The sequence below is a fragment of the Thamnophis elegans genome, chromosome 12 (assembly GCF_009769535.1).
Source record: "Thamnophis elegans isolate rThaEle1 chromosome 12, rThaEle1.pri, whole genome shotgun sequence".
Taxonomy (NCBI): domain Eukaryota; kingdom Metazoa; phylum Chordata; class Lepidosauria; order Squamata; family Colubridae; genus Thamnophis; species Thamnophis elegans.
Genome location: NC_045552.1, coordinates 22,331,461 through 22,347,437, shown reverse-complemented (window position 1 = coordinate 22,347,437; position 15,977 = coordinate 22,331,461). Strand labels below are relative to the sequence as shown.

The 15,977-nt window shown below is 42.6% G+C and overlaps 1 protein-coding gene across 3 annotated transcripts in view; it reads right to left on the bottom strand.

Annotated features, from left to right (window-relative positions):
• COL8A2 (collagen type VIII alpha 2 chain) overlaps positions 1-15,977 on the bottom strand; it is a 183,150-nt gene that overhangs the window by 89,017 nt on the left and 78,156 nt on the right. The window contains exon 1 of one of the 3 annotated variants that reach the window (XM_032227388.1): positions 9,929-9,968. The exons of the other annotated variants lie outside the window; for them this stretch is intronic. The gene's annotated coding sequence lies outside the window, so the exon portion shown is untranslated. Of the gene's footprint in view, positions 1-9,928; positions 9,969-15,977 lie in introns of those variants that run through there. 3 annotated transcript variants of the gene reach the window in all.

Below are 15,977 nucleotides of genomic sequence, written 5' to 3'. Positions count from 1 at the left end.
AGTTGAGATGGTTGAGAAACACTGTTCTATTCATCACCTGGAAAATTGATAAAATTGTAATGTTAAACTAAGAAATCTGGCACAACAACCTTGAAGCAGTAGAAGGTGGGTTTCATGCAGCTTGTGTGGTATGGTATGGCCACTCTGATGCATGGTGGGCTGGGGAGTTGAAGTCCACAGGTCTTAAAGTTGCCAAAGTTGAACACCCCTGTAAACTTCCTTGTGTTTCAATGCCATGTGAGGTGGACTGAACTATACCAATATGTCTTCTCATTGATATAAACCTTTTTTCCCCAAAGAAGTTTATTCTCTTACATACCATTTTAAGTATACATTCACATGATTGTTATTCTTCTTTACATTTATCATTGTTACACATTTATTATTTCATTTAATAGGTTATAATATACAGTTTGGGTGCTTTGTTTACCATCTTTTCCTCCTGTTGTAACACCACCTTATTTTCCCTTTCTTTTCTCCCTCCCTCCCTTCTCTACTTCCTTCCTTCCTCCTCTCCTTCCCCTTCCTTCTTCCCTTACCTTTCTCCTACTCCTACTCTTCCTCTTCCTCTTCCTCCCCTGCCTCCTTCTCTTTCTCTCCCTTCCATCTTCCTCTCCTTACCTCTTTCTTCTTTCCGCCGTTTTCCTTTCATTCTCTCCTCCTCTCTCCCTTCCTTTTTCTATTGTTGTTGGTGTATATTTCAAAACTCAATTTATGTTGATATAAACCTTTATTATGGATGGACTTAATCCAAGTTAATTTAAACCTTTTCTGTGAAAACACCTTCAGAAACTATTGTTGTTCTGTTTTTCTACAACCTGTTCCATAGTTCCTTCCTTAGCCATATATATCGTAATTCAAGATAAAACCTTTCTAAGGCCCTTTCACACAAGAGGGGCAACAGAAAGCTATTAAGCAGGGATGGTGGGAAAAATGAAATAATTCAGAAGTAAGAGGAAGTAAATTAATGTGAAAAATCAGAAAACAATTGGAAAAAAATGTCCAAAGGTTTGGAATTTAATTCAAGAGTATACATAATATAAATACAAATTAAATAACAGTAAATTATGGGAAGAGAAGGGAAGACTGTGAACAAATAAAAATAGTAGTTTTCAGATACTTGAAAAACTGTAACAGGAAGATGGCATGGATGTATTTTCTATAGTTGCTAAAAGTAGAACAAGAACCAGTAGATGGAAGCTTTACAGAGGGAGATCCAGATTTATCTGGATTATAAAATTCTATAATTTGTAAAAGCCTAAATTCTATTCATTCAGTGCATGAAAAGATACTGTATGTTCAGAATGAAAATAATTGATAAACAGAGGATGAATGAAGAAGCAATGAAAAGGAAAAAAGGCAATTGATTCAAATGTAGATGTTTAAGAGAGTAAGATTTCACCAGTGAGTGACAAAACAAAATCTTAATACACTAACAACACAACCAGTAGTACCCTAGTAACAGTCATGCCAAGCAGATGGAATCAAGCTCTTTGCTCCTTTTTAAGTCACTGGGGTCAAGTTGGGCTTTTCTCACAGAGGACAAAAACTTTCTGCTACAGGACATGCAAGAGACATTACTAACAATTCTATTTTTACTGGCAGATGAGTGGACTATCAAACAATGAAAGAATTAAAACCAAGGAATTCAACTGCTGGGCCAGTTATTGAAAACATGCTATTCAGAGCAAAAGGAGGAGAAAGTTTTCATCACCAAAGAAAAAAGGGTGAACAAAAAAGGAGCTAGAGAGAAAAATGAAGGATCGGTTATAATGCATTCTGGACTGTAGAAGAAGCCACAATTGAAGATGATAAGTTGTTCTTTTTAGTACAAATGGAGGGATCCAAAATCTTGCCCACAACTGAGCCACGTCAATTTCAGAAAGACATGGTGTTCTCCAGACAGATTAACGTTCAATTTCAGAGTCTCTTAACTGGCATCAATGTTTGGAGTTTCTGAGCCAAAGGTCATGATGAGCCACCCCTTTTCTCACTCTGTGCTGTTTTGTGGCTGGCTTGACACAACCCATATATCCCATTTTATGTGATGTGTGGGCTTTTAGATGTGACATTTCTGTCATTTTCTTGGAAATAATGTGGGCGTGGATTATCCCCTGTAGCCTTTTTCTGGCCTGCTTCCTCTTGACTTGAGACATACCAGAGGCAGAACTTAAAGAGATCTTGAAGAACCCAGGCATGGCTGATTCTGTTTAGGATATTGATGACTAGAACTGGGGACAAGTTTATCCACCCTTCCCCCCAAAAAATTCCAGGATAAGGCTTTGGTCAACCACTTCCATATTGGAAAGCTGCATAGTCACGTCTCTGAAATGCACCAGCAATCAAGTTTGATTCAATGGAAATTTGACCTTCTCTGTGTGGAGCTACTCATCAGGGCTTAGTGTTATGTACAAACCAGGTCATTTTGGGCTTCTAAAACAAACTGTAGATAGCAGCTTTTCAGGCGCCCTTATTTCTCTCTCATTGTCACTAGTTCTGTGTGTCATTTTTATCTTTCTTCCGCCCTGCTCCTCATTCTCCTTTTCTCCTTGCCTTGCCAACTCTGAAGGGGCAGATGGCTCTTGTTAAAAGTTTGAACTGGTTTCTTGCCTAGAGCTTTTGACAACAGGCCAAAAGCTGCACACAAGGTTGTACCCACTTCCAATTTCAAGAAATCCTCTTGGAAAGGCTAGGAGAAGTGGGTTTTGTGGTGGGAAAACTGGACATTCATCTCTAGCACTGGACTGGAACACACAATGAATCATGGTTTCTAGAGTGTGCTGTCAATGGGAAAGAGGGAGAGAGAGGCAGAGGAGGGGAACTTTGTTTTGGTGTCTTCAAGTCTGTGTTGACTCTTGGCGACTGCCTGGAAAAGTCCCTGCAGTTTTCTTAGCAATATTTCAGAAGTGGTCTACCATTGCTTGCTTCCTAGGGCTGAGAGATAATGAAAGGCCCAAGACACACAGTTCTAGAACTAGAACTTACCATCTCCCAATTTCTAGCCTGGTGCCTTAACCACTACACCCAAGTATCTTTCTGTTTTGGTAGAAACTACAAAAATTAAATTCCATCAGTTGACTTTCAAAGGACATGCGTTTCTTTTACTAGTTACCATATGAACTCAATCATTCTAAATAAAGTCAACCCAACAGTGTTGCCCTCAAGTGACTTTATCAAGTGCTACTCAATCAACAAACTGTAAGGTTTCAAGTAACATCCCCCAATGAAAGAAGACTCCGAAGTTCCTCAAAGTTCTATTTTATTAGAGATGTCATATTGGCACATCTGGGAAAACTTGAATCTGAAGGCTTCCAGGTTTTCCCCACCCAAACGAAGTCTCTGCCCAGCACCCACATGTCCATCATATGGCCCAATCAGGCACCATCCAAAACTGGAGATGCCTCCCAGTCATACCATTCAAGGTAGAGGGAAAGATGTCCTTGACTCTCTGTGAAAGGAATGCTATTTTGACTATATCTCTCACACCCCATATAATCCCCCCTCCCAATTTCCCACAGCATTAAATGTGTCAGGTCTGAAGGCCCAATGCAAATGATGGCTTCCAGGCCTGACCCAAACCCTATAAATTATGTATACCAGATGATAGAATAGAATAGAAATAGAATAGAATAACAGAGTTGGAAGGGACCTTGGAGGTCTTCTAGTCCAACCCCCTGCCTAGACAGAAAACCCTATAACATTTCAGACAAATGATTATCCAACATCTTCTTTAAAACTTCCAGTGTTGGAGCATCCACAACTTCTGGGGACAAGTAGCTCCACTGATTAATTGTTCTCATTGTCAGGACATTTCTCTTCAGTTCTAAGTCGCTTCTCTCCTTGATCAGTTTCCACCCATTGCTTCTTGTTCTACCCTCAGGTGCTTTGGAGAATAGTTTGACTCCCTCTTCTTTGTGGCAGCCCCTAAGATATGATGTACAGGATCATTCTGAGTATTGATGCCATTCATACCAGAAACCATACCAGGCTGACTTTGGCTGATTTGGAAAAGCCAAACAAGAGCCAGACCTGGTTAGGACTTGGATTAAAGCACCAGGAAATCTTACAGCTGTAGAATAGACTTGGACCTTGAAAAAATCATCCCAGTAAATGAAAAATGCATGCAAAGTCCTGGCTTCCTCCCCTTATAATCTCTTTTTTTTAAAAATGCAATACACAAGCAATCACTGTTTTGCATCTTGCAATCAAGTTAATAATATAGACAAAATGTTCCAAAGAAGGGATAGAAGCCAGCTACCTAGTTTTCTTATTTAGGATTTACAGTAAATGACTCTGCCCCCACCCACCCCTACCCCCACCCCATTCTTTCCGAAGCCTGCCATCTCTACAAATATAAATACATTCATGAACTCCATCCCATGGACTTTGGAAAAAGATACTATGGTTCTGAAAATAAATTCCATATGAAATTTATTGTGGGACAATGGAGCTTGGCATTCAAACCTGTAGGGATGCTTTTCCTTTCTGTCCCCCCACATCCCCAGTCCAAATGTTCTTTTCTCCTCTCCTGCCTGAAGCATGGCGGGACCCATCCATGAGCACATTAGAAGGGGGGTGATTTTGTGACATGCCAAAGGTTTTGCTTTTAAGACAGGCTGCAGGAAAAGGGAAGAGGAAGAGAGAAATGAAGACAGTTTTCCGGGGTTAAAAAGGTAAAGGTTCCCCTTGCACATATGTGCTAGTCGTTCCCGACTCTAGGGGGCGGTGCTCATCTCTGTTTCAAAGCCAAACAGCCAGCACTGTCCGAAGACATCTCCGTGATCATGTGGCCGGCATGACTAAACACCAAAGGTGCACGGAACGCTGTTACCTTCCCACCAAAGGTGGTTCCTATTTTTCTACTTGCATTTTTACATGCTTTCAAACTGCTAGGTTGGCAGAAGCTGGGACAAGTAACGGGAGCTCATCCGTTACGCGGCGCTAGGGATTCGAACCACCAAACTGCCAACTTTTCTGATCGACAAGAGCTCAGTGTCTTAGCCACTGAGCCACTGCGTCCCTTTTCCAGAGTTAAAAGAGGGGAAAATCTGTTTTTCTTACAGCTTTCCCTGCTAAATGAACCCCCTTGATATGTTTCACTTCTCTTCTCTCAGTCTTGAACCCTCATTTTTTTCCTATTTCTAAAGTTAAGGTGGTGGTGACAGGGAGCAAGGAGGGAAAGGGAACGAAACTTGTTTATGCTTCTTTTAATATCTCCCTTCTGTTTTACATTTACAGTCTTTTCAAAAGATACAGGCCCGGCCTCTGCCAAGATTCCTAAAGAGATATCCTGAGAAATGTAGACCAGTTCTCCAACCCAGATTCAAAGAAAACAAATGCTAGGCCAGCTATTGATATGAAATAGTTTAAAAATGAGAAAAAGCTGCCTCAGAGCTAGGTTTACATTAAACTACATTTCGGCAATGAAAGGGAAGGGAGCCGCCAAGGAATTTCCCTCAACTTAGGGAAGAAAGAATAGCAAGGCAGGCTGGAAAAGGCTAAAATTACCTGCCAGCGAGGTGTCCCAAAAAACTGTGTCCTAGTCCTTCGCAATCGTGGGGCCAGAAGGAGAGGGAAGACCTCTTAGGAATGGGGTAAGGTTGATACACAGTCTAAGGTTAAAGTTATGGGGGTTTGGGGAAGAAACCACAGAATCAGGTAGTGAATTCCAGGCGTTGACCACTCTTTTGCTGAATTCGTATTTTCCGCAATCGAGTTTGGAGCGGTTTACCTAGAGTTTGTATCGATTGTGCACTCATGTGTTGTTGTGGTTGAAGCTGAAGTATTCAATGACAGGTAGGACATTGTAGTAGAAAATTTTGTGTACTATGCTCACGTAGGTCAGACTGAAGGCGGCGTAGTTCTAAGTTGTCTAAGCCCAAAATTTCGAGCCTGGTGGCATATGGGATTCTGTTGTGAGCAGAGGAGCAGAGGACTTTTCTCGTGAAATATCTCTGGACTCGCTCAATTGTATAAATATCCGATATGCAGTGCGGGTTCCAGACAGAAGAGCTGTATTCGAGAATTGGTCTAGCAAAGGTTTTCTATGCTCTGGACCTCACCCCATTCCCAAGAGGTCTGTAAGCATTAGCGCACCAAAGTGCCTACCGTCCCTGTCCTACTGTCTCCATTTTATTCGTATCCATTCATAATCATGTTTATACTTATCTAATGCATTCTCGATGAAAATAAATTAAGAAAACTATTACTACTGGTACTCCTCATCTTGCAACAGTTTGTTTAGTGACCATTCAACATTACAATCATTGCAGCATCCCCATGGTCACGTAATCAGAAGTTGGATGCTTGGCAACTGGTTCACATTTATGACGGTGCCAGGTCTTGTGAGCAACTTTAGGGACATTCTGACAAGCAAAGTCAACAGGGAAGCCAAATGTGTTTAACAACCGTGTTACTAATTTAACAACCGCAGTGATTCACTTAAACAACCGTTGACAGAAAGGGCGTAAAGAAGGGCAAAATTCACTTAACTGTCTCAATTAGCAACAGATATGTTGGGCTCAAAGAGTTCCAGTGGTGCAGTGGTTAGCATGCAGTACTGCAAGCTACTTCTGCTGACTGCCGGCTGCCAGCAGTTCGACAGTTTGAATCTCACCAGACTCAAGGTTGACTCATCCTTCCATCCTTCCAAGGTGGGTAAAATGAGGAGCCAGATTGTTGGGAGCAATAGGCTGACTCTGTAAACTGTTGAGAGAGGGCTGTAAAGCATTGTGAAGTGGTATATCAGTCTAAGTGCTACGGCTATTGTTCAATTGTGGTCATACATCAAGGATTACCTGTTTAAAGTTAACATCGAGGGAGGAAGGAAGACAAAATTGTTTCAATTTAGAACAGTTTTTAAGAGAGGGGGGTTTAGCAAGCAAGTGGGGCATATCATTCCCAACCCTGCCAGACCCTGCAATTGCTGAGCAAACCCTTCCTGGAGGTTGCTTCTAGGATGGGACTTTGTTCAATGACATCTTGCCTACAGCATTTTTCCATTTCTTTGCAAGAAATCCCCTGGGAAAGTGGATTCCTTCATTTGGATTCAGGGTCCCATGTGAATGGACCACGGCTGGACAGATCTTGACATAGGCATGACTTTGCAGCCTCATGGAATTCCCTCTTTCTCTGCATGCAATAACAAGTCTTCCAAAACCCAGATGGATCACTTTCAAAATATTTATTCTTCTACTCTATTACCAGTGGTGGGATTCAAATTATTTTACTACCAGTTCTGTGGGTGTGGCTTTGTGTGTGTAGTGTGGCGTGACTTTGTGGGTGTGACTTTGTGGGCATAGCAGGGGAAGGATACTGCAAAATCCTCATTCCCTCCCTACCCCACTAACCTGCTTTCAAGCTCCGTTCTCCTGTTCAGGGCAACAAAAGAAGATCAGCTGGGAGGCAGTGGGGGCGTGGCCAGCCTATTTGCTAATTCTCCAAACTACTCAAAATTTCTGCTACTGGTTCTCCAGAACCTGTCAGAACTGGCTGAATACCACCTCTGTCTGTTACCTCGTCAAGGCTAGAGTGACAGGCTAATTCTCTCTCAGGATCCTTTGTTCCTGAATATTTTTCCCAAGCTTTTCCCATTCCTTCCTTCCCATTTGTACCCTGCATTTTATTCTAGAGTTCAAATATATCACTGCCTCCACCTCCCCGCCCCCAACAGCAATCACCCTGTGAGAGCTACACCAGAGTTTTCAACCTTGTCAACTTTAAGATGGGTGAACTTCAACTCCCAGAATTCCCCAGTCAGCACACTTTCAAACTTGCAAGATTAATGTTGGCCTTACCAAGTAGATCAGGGAGAAAACATAACAAGATACATTAATTATACTTTATTGTAAAGCGACATTAACAGAATTTTGCAAATCTAAAAGTACAGTTCTCCCGCTGTCACTTTTACAGTCTGAGAAACTAGGGAGTGTCCATTCTGAACCTCTTGCCTGACCCATTATCCAGCTGCAGCCCTCTTATCTGACCAAGTAGCATCTCTTTGTCTTGTCTGTCATAATCTTTCCCACATACCATTCCAATCCCTGACATCTGTGTACCCACTCCTTTTTATTTATTTATCAAGTCTCTTGGATTTCATCCAATTACTTTGACTTCATGCACTACCAACAGTGTTATTTACAGTAACTAGCCCATAAGACAAAGCACACACCAATGCACAAAAATAAGACACTTCCGTGTCATCAACCTTTTAATTCCCATCCCTGCCCTGCAGACAAAATCTCTTATTTTCCATTGTCTCTGCTATACAACTTTCCTTTCACAAATGAGGCGTGATAGATTTAAATATTCAAGCAGCTTAAGAACCTCCAGCTATTTCTAAAGTGGGTCTCATCCTCACAGATCTCTTATGTGTCAGAACTTAACCTCAAAAATCTAACCAGGTTTCCTGAGGCCATCTTGACCATATCTACCCCAAAGCATTCCTGGGATGGTTCTTTGATTCATTTGTTGTTATATATGGCTCCAAAACATTTGGCTTCCCACCTTACCCCACTAAAGTAACAATACTACAATTGGGAAATGAGACAAACATGTGCCAGATGAACCAGAAACAGTCAATGATCTAAATGCTCCCTTAGAAATCTTTGGCTTCTTAGATTCTATTGAAGTTAGAGTAACAAAGTAGAAAAATTCAGGGGCATAAATGCATTATTGGAAATCATATTTATAGATTAATGGAATTTATTTACAAATTGAAATATCAACACACATATCCAACAGTATCCCCAGGAGAAGTCAAAATCTGCAAGATGGCCAGCATAATATCGCAAAAGTGTCACTGCATCTTATGCCTCTGAGATGAAATCAGACCAATATACTTATCTATAGCCATCAACCTCTAGTATCCAGGGAGAAGGCAAGACACACGTCATAATCTCAGGGAGCAAATTGACATCATTTGTCTAATGCTGTCATATGATAATCCATATAATCTCTCCATTGCTCCTTCAAGCCACCTATTCTTCAACTATGCTCAAATCATAAAGTGATACTCTAATTTGAACCGTGTTGACCATTTACAGATAAGCACACACCAGTTTCTCTACCTCCAGCCATTAGTTGTGCAAAGTATTAAGTCACCTATTCCTTACACCCACTTCTTCTGAAGCAAATCTTGCCTTAGTAAACAAAATTGTGGTATTTTGGGTTAGGATGGTAACCAGATATCAGACATTAATACAACTGAGTGAGTCCAGAGGTATTTCACGAGAAGAGTACTTCGCTCCTCTGCTCACAACAGAATCTCTTACGCCACCAGGCTTGAAATTTTGGACCTGGACAACCTAGAACTACGCTGCCTACAGTCTGACCTAAGCGTAGTACACAAAATTGTCTGCTACAATGTCCTACCTGTCAATCACTACGTCAGCTTCCACAATAATAATACAATTGATACAAAGTCAAGTTAAACGGCTCCAAACTCAATTGCAGAAAATATAACTTCAGCAACAGAGTGGTCAATGCCTGGAATGCTCTACCTGACTCTGTTGTTACATCCTCAAACCTCCAAAAATTTAACCTTAAACTATCTACCGTGGACCTCACCCCATTCCTAAGAGGTCTGTAAAGGGGGTGTGTATAAGCGCACCCTACCGTCCCTGTCCTACTGTCAGGCTAACTAACCAGGCTGGCCAGAAGTTCTCATTTCAAATTCATCCAAAGGACCCAAGACAAGGGAGGCTATTCGGCTCAGCCCAGAAAAAGGACATTTCATGGAATGCCAAATTAATAATGCATTTGAAACAAGATGCCCTGCCCTATTTCCCAAAGCAGCAAGAACCCAACCTTCTCCCGTTACTCGGAGTCATTGCTAGCAAGTCCTAACTGGGGTTCCCTGTTTGCAAAGGCTGGAAAGTTTTGGCTCCGAAGAGAGAGCACACAAAGAACACAATGAAAAGACACGCACCTTCAGAGCTGGACCACTTTTGTCCCTCCGCCTCCCAGCCCAAAGGCTGAGTGGCCTTTTGCAGGAGAATAGCAAACACGCACCCTCCATACAAATAAATAAAATCCCATTAGCAGAGAGACTCCACCCTCTTGAATAAGCTCAGCTGCTCCCCTTTTCCTGCCCTTGTTTTGCCCTTTAAGGATGATTGACAAGCCTAGATTTAAATAAGGATTTTGTGGGTTTAAAGCATGTGACCTGTTTTCCCCCTAGTTTTCTTCATTAACCTCTTTTTTTTAAAAAAAAAATCCAGCCCAGGATTCTCTCCTCTCTGAAGTTTTTTTTTTCTTTTTCCTTGACTTTTTCCTGCTCCATTCCCAATGGGATCCTTAATCAGGAAGCGTCTCCACATTCCACATTCGCCCCTTTGCTTACACTGGCAACGCTCCCAAAATCCCGGAAGGGTCTCAATGCCAGCTTTGCTGCACCTGGAAGGCCACAATACCTGAAAGGTAAACTTGAAAAGACTGCCCTGAATCTGGTTCACTATTTTTAATAAGTTTTTTATTTTTTTATTTTCATACAAATAGCCACCTGCATACCATTACATCATTACATCATAACCAACACTATTTTGTATTATTCACTATTGTGTTAATTCCTCTTACCATCAACCCCCGAAGACTATCATTTGCTCTTCTGCTCTCCATACACCACATTTATACTCTATCCATTGCTTTCTTGCCTCTTCTCCCTTTCTCCTCCTCCCTACCTCCTTTCTTCCCTCTATCATCCTTCTCTTCTCTACTTTCCCTTCCTCTCTTTCTCTTCTTTCCACTCCTTCTTTCTCTCCTACTCTTCCCCCCTCTACCCTCTCTCCTAACCCCTCTCTTCCTCCTCTTGTCTCCCTTCTCTCTTCTACTCTCTTCATCTCACTTTCATGGTGCATTTCAGCATCAGAGCAGGCACCATTTAATGTTGATGATGTTAGTAGTTTCATGGGTCACTATTTTTTTTTATACTCCACCCATTACAGGTAGTCTTCGGCTTACAACCATTCCTTTAGTGACCATTTGAAGTTACAATACTGAAAAAAGTGACTTAAAGTCCTCACGTGTCACCGCTGCAGCAGGGTCATATGATCCAAGGTTTGGGTGCTTGGCAACTGGCATGTATTTACAAACATGGAATTCCCCATTTGCAACCTTCCCAACCAGCCTCTGAACAAAGGCAATGGGGGAAGCTGGATTTGCTTAACAACCGTGGCAAAAGAGATCGTAAAATTGGGTGTGACTCCCTTAACAACTGCCTTGCGTAGCAACAGAAAAGGTAAAGGTTCCTCTTGCACATACGTGCTAGTTGTTCATGACTCTAGGGGGCGATGCTCATCTCTGTTTCAAAGCTGGAGAGCCAGTGCTGTCCAAAGACATCTCCGTGATCATGTGGCCGGCATGACTAAACGCCAAAGGTGCATGGAGTGCTATTATCTTCCCACCAAAGGTAGTCCCTATTCTTCTACTTGCGTTTTTACATGCTTTCGAACTGCTAGGTTGGCAGAAGCTGGGACAAGTAACGGGAGTTCACTCCGTTACCTGGTGCTAGGGATTCGAACCGTTGACATTTCTAATCGACAAGCTCAGTGTCTTAGCCACTGAACCATTGCGTCTCTAGCAACAGAAATTCTGGTCCTAAGTCTATAAATTGAGGACTACTTGTACAATGGAGATTGCAAACTGGAAGCCATGGGTCCTCAATCTCTATTTATGCACCTCTTGATTAAACCTGTTTTGTAAATGCAACCAACTGTTGTTTGCCAACAAACTAAGCATAAACACAGAGACTTTAATACAATGTGTGACTCCGGTCAGTGCTTTTAATTTGGTGGACAGAGTGCAAAATGACTCCAGGACTTTTTAGTTTGAGAATCTGAACATATGGCTTCCATCTGCATGACACTTATTGGCCTAAACAGAATTAACACACAATGCTACCATCACACAATAGGTTTAAATTGGCTGACCAATTAAACTATGCACCATACAACAGGTATGGATTCTTACAGCCCCCTCACCAAATGCAAACAGATCTTTGACCTAACCAAGATTGAATCTGATCACATTTGGCTTCTTATTCAAATGCAGACCCTGGATTTAACTGACTTGGTTAAGCATGTTGTACAGTAGTGGGATTCAAAAAAAATTACTACTAGTTCTGTGGGCATGGCTTGGTGGGTGTGGCTTGGTGGGCGTGGAAAGGAAAGAATACTGTAAAATATCCATTCCCTCCCCACTCCAGGGGAAGGATACTGTAAAATCCCCATTTCCTCCCAATCAGCTGGGACTCGGGAGGCAAAGAATAGATGGGGGCGGAGCCAGTCAGAGGTGGTATTTACCAGTTCTCTGAACTACTCAAAATTTCCACTGCTGGTTCTCCAGAACTGGTCCGAACCTGCTGAATATCACCTCTGATATATGAATCCAGCTTTGAACTTCTTTCTACTTAAAAGTGAGCCGAAAGCAGTGGCAAACCCTATTTATTTGTGGAACGACGCTTCAGGAAAACCTGGAAGCCCAACCCTGAATCCATAGAGAATTTTTCAGGATTTGATTAATGGTTTGGTGCTACTTGTACAAGCAAGTTAAATAATATGCAGCTCCTATAGGAGAATCTGTGGGAGCCTTTCCAGACAAGAATGATTCACTGGCAACCATACAACCCAGTTTTTTGGGATGTTAAGACGGAGCTTGGAAAACCTCTGCTCTTAGACAATAGCTCTTCAAAAAACTGCTCTCCAAACCCAAGTCTGAGTTTTAAGATTCACCAAAAATAAAAGAAAACCCATAATTTTGGATGGAGATCTCTTTGGCGGTCTTCTTTTGCCCTCTGCCCTGAATATCACTCATCTTATAATTAAGGGGAAGAATTCTAGCTGCGAATAGATACCAACTCAAGTCAAATGCTTGGTATCCGATATAAATAGCAAACTTGCAAACATAAACAAGGGAAGAAAAAATAGCTACATTCCTTGAAAACACAGGAGCTACGGCGGAAACTTGACAGACCTTTCAGCAGCCGTAAACTGAACCGTCTGTGAACATACTGAGGATGGGATGTAATTCTTTCCGTGCGCTTAGAATAGATTCCAGACACGTGTCTAATAAAGTTCAAAACGCCACGGGACATTTGAACAAAAGCAACAGATGGGACACAGAGCAGCCAGTGGGGGGAAGGCGGATCAAATATTTCCTAGCAAAACAGACAAATGAAGGTCCCACTCAACCAGGTCATGGACTGGCCCAAAGGGAAATGGAGATCATAGTCAGAAGGCTGATTACATGCTAGAGCTGGACTCTTCAAATGGTGCCTTTGCAAGCATTCAGTGGGGTTTGGTAAAAGAAACAAACAAACAAAAAGTTGGCTCAAATGTAACTGACTTTCTATCACTACGAGAGCCTTGCCTGTTGATAAGATATTCTGGCCTTTTTATTTAAGGCAACAGGTTAATACTGTTTTATATCTCCTTGGTAAAACCCTACTTTGAATATTGCATCCAGTTTTGGTCATCACAATAAAAAAAAGATGTTGAGACTGCAGAGAAGAGCAACAAAGATGATTAGGGGACTGGAGGATAAAAACATATGATGAATGGTTGCAGGAACTGGGCATGGCTAGTCTGGTGAAGAGATGGATCAGGGAGGACATGCTAGCAATCTTCCAATATTTGAGGGGCTGCCACAGAGAGGAGGGGGTCAAGCTCTTTTCCAAAGCACCTGAAGATGGGACAAGAAGCAATGAATGTACATTAACCAAGAGAGATCCAACTTAGAACTAAGGAGGCAGTGAAAACAATAAACCAGTGGAATGGCTTGCCTTCAGAAGTTGTGGATGCTGTGTGACTAGAGGCTTTTAAAAAGAGACTGGACAGCCATTTGTCTGAAATGGTATAGGGCAGTGATGGCAAATGTATGGCATGCGGAGTGGCACATGCAGCCATGTTGCCTGGCATGTATGGCATCAGCTGTTCCTCTTCGAGGCTTGTGGCACGCATGCGTGCATGTCAATCAGCTGGCCTTTGTGTGTGCGGCAGTGCCAGAAACTGGAAGAGCTGGTCTTCCAGCTGATTGTCGCATGTGCATGTGTGCCAGTAACCGGAAGACTAGCTGGCTGATGCTCATGTGTGCACCGGAAACCAGAAGTTAATTTCCCGGCACGCACATGCCTCTTCTGCATTGCGGCCCTGATGAACATGTGTGCGCACTCCCTTTTCGGCACTAAGTGCTGAAAAGGTTCACCATCACTGGTATAGGTGTCCTATTTGATCAGGGGGTTGGACTAGAACACCTCTAAGATCCCTTGTAACGCTGTTATTCTGTTCTGTTCTTGTAGAAAAGTTTGAAAGCCCCTGAGTTAAAGCACTGTGTACAATAAGCACAGACAACTTTCGCTTTTCTAAGTTCAGCCATCCAAAGCTGCCGAAAGCGCAGTCACTGATTCAGCCATGCTAGAAAGGCAGGAAATCCAATTTTCAATTTGTACTAATGAACTTGTTTTACTGAAAATATGATTGAAAAAGCAGAAAACTGCACTACTGTAATTTAGGGACTTTCCCGCATCACCGCCACACAAGGCTTTAAGGGAACACACAAGTTGCTCACCTCAGCACAGAACTTTGGGGTTTTCAAACTGAAGGTTGGGGTCAGAGGTGCGGTTCACTTCCCTTCCCTACCGGTTCGCAAATGTGACTGTGCCCTCATCTGTGCAGGTGCACCGCCTTCTGCACATGTGCAGTGCCTGTCCATTACGTTGGGGTGGGTGGGCGGAGCCTCCTGCAGCTGCCACTACCAGTTTGCCCGAACTGGAGAGAACCAGTGAATACCAGGTCTGGTTGGGGTTCCCCAGAAGATCACAAGCAACTTCAAGAGAGGTCACACCCTTCACCACCACCAGCACCCCAAGGCAAACCAGCCTTGTGCAAGCAGAGTGAGAGCTCTCACAAAATTTGCCCTGGGCTTTGATCCCTGCTTTGAAACCATGAGTTTGATCAGGCAAAGTTGGAGCCAGTTTTGACCTTGCTTCTGCTTTCCCTGGGCAGGTGGAAGAAGCTATCCACTCATAGACCAGGTTTCTGTTCTTCCAGGCACTTGAGCTTCCAGAAGGATGGGAGCTCAGCATTGAGAAGTAACCCGAGAGGGAGCACCTCTTCATTTGCAACTATCACCCATGGCACTCAGCCAAACGTCTTTCACCCCCAACTTAATCAGCTTGTGATGATTCTTCCTACTGGCAGGTGACAGCAATTGGAGAGGAAACCAAAGCTAAGGGAATCTAACAATCATTGCTCTTCAAATCTGCAGTCAGAACCAATCCCTGTTCTCATTGCAGAGACAGATTAGAGCTTCTGCTATCAGGGCATCATAGATTGTGCCATACATTTCTCAATACATGAAGAGAAGACAAGAATACAGGAATATAGGAAAAGAAGATATGAAGACAATGAAGAGAAGGACCAAGGGAGACAGGATAGCAGTCTTCCAATATTTGAGAGGCTGTTACAGAGAGGAAGGGATCCAGTTATTTTCCAAAGCACCTGAAGGCCAGACAAGGAATAATGGATGGAAACTGAACAAGGAGAGATTCAGCCTGGAAATAAGGAGGAACTTTCTGACAGTGAGAACAATCAACCCATGGAACAGAAGTTGCCTTCGGAAGTTGAGGGAGCTCCATCACTGGAGGCTTTCAAGAAGAAATTGGACTGCCATTTGTCAGAAATGGAGTAGGGTCTCCTGTTTTTTCGGGGGTTGGACAAGATGACCTACAAGGTCCCTTCCAACTCTGTTAATCTGTTATCTATTATCTATTGTTCTGTATTCTGTAATAATGTATGGGGTTTTCCCCAAATGAACCCTAACATTATAACATCATATCTATAGAAGGAAATCAGGAGTGGGGAGAGGAGTTGGCAGCACCTGGAAGAGTTCAGCCAGACTGGCTGAGTTCACACAGAATGCCAAGCCAAGATTTTAAACTATGATTTGTGTGGAATAAGCCATCATCCTAGCTCATAATAGGA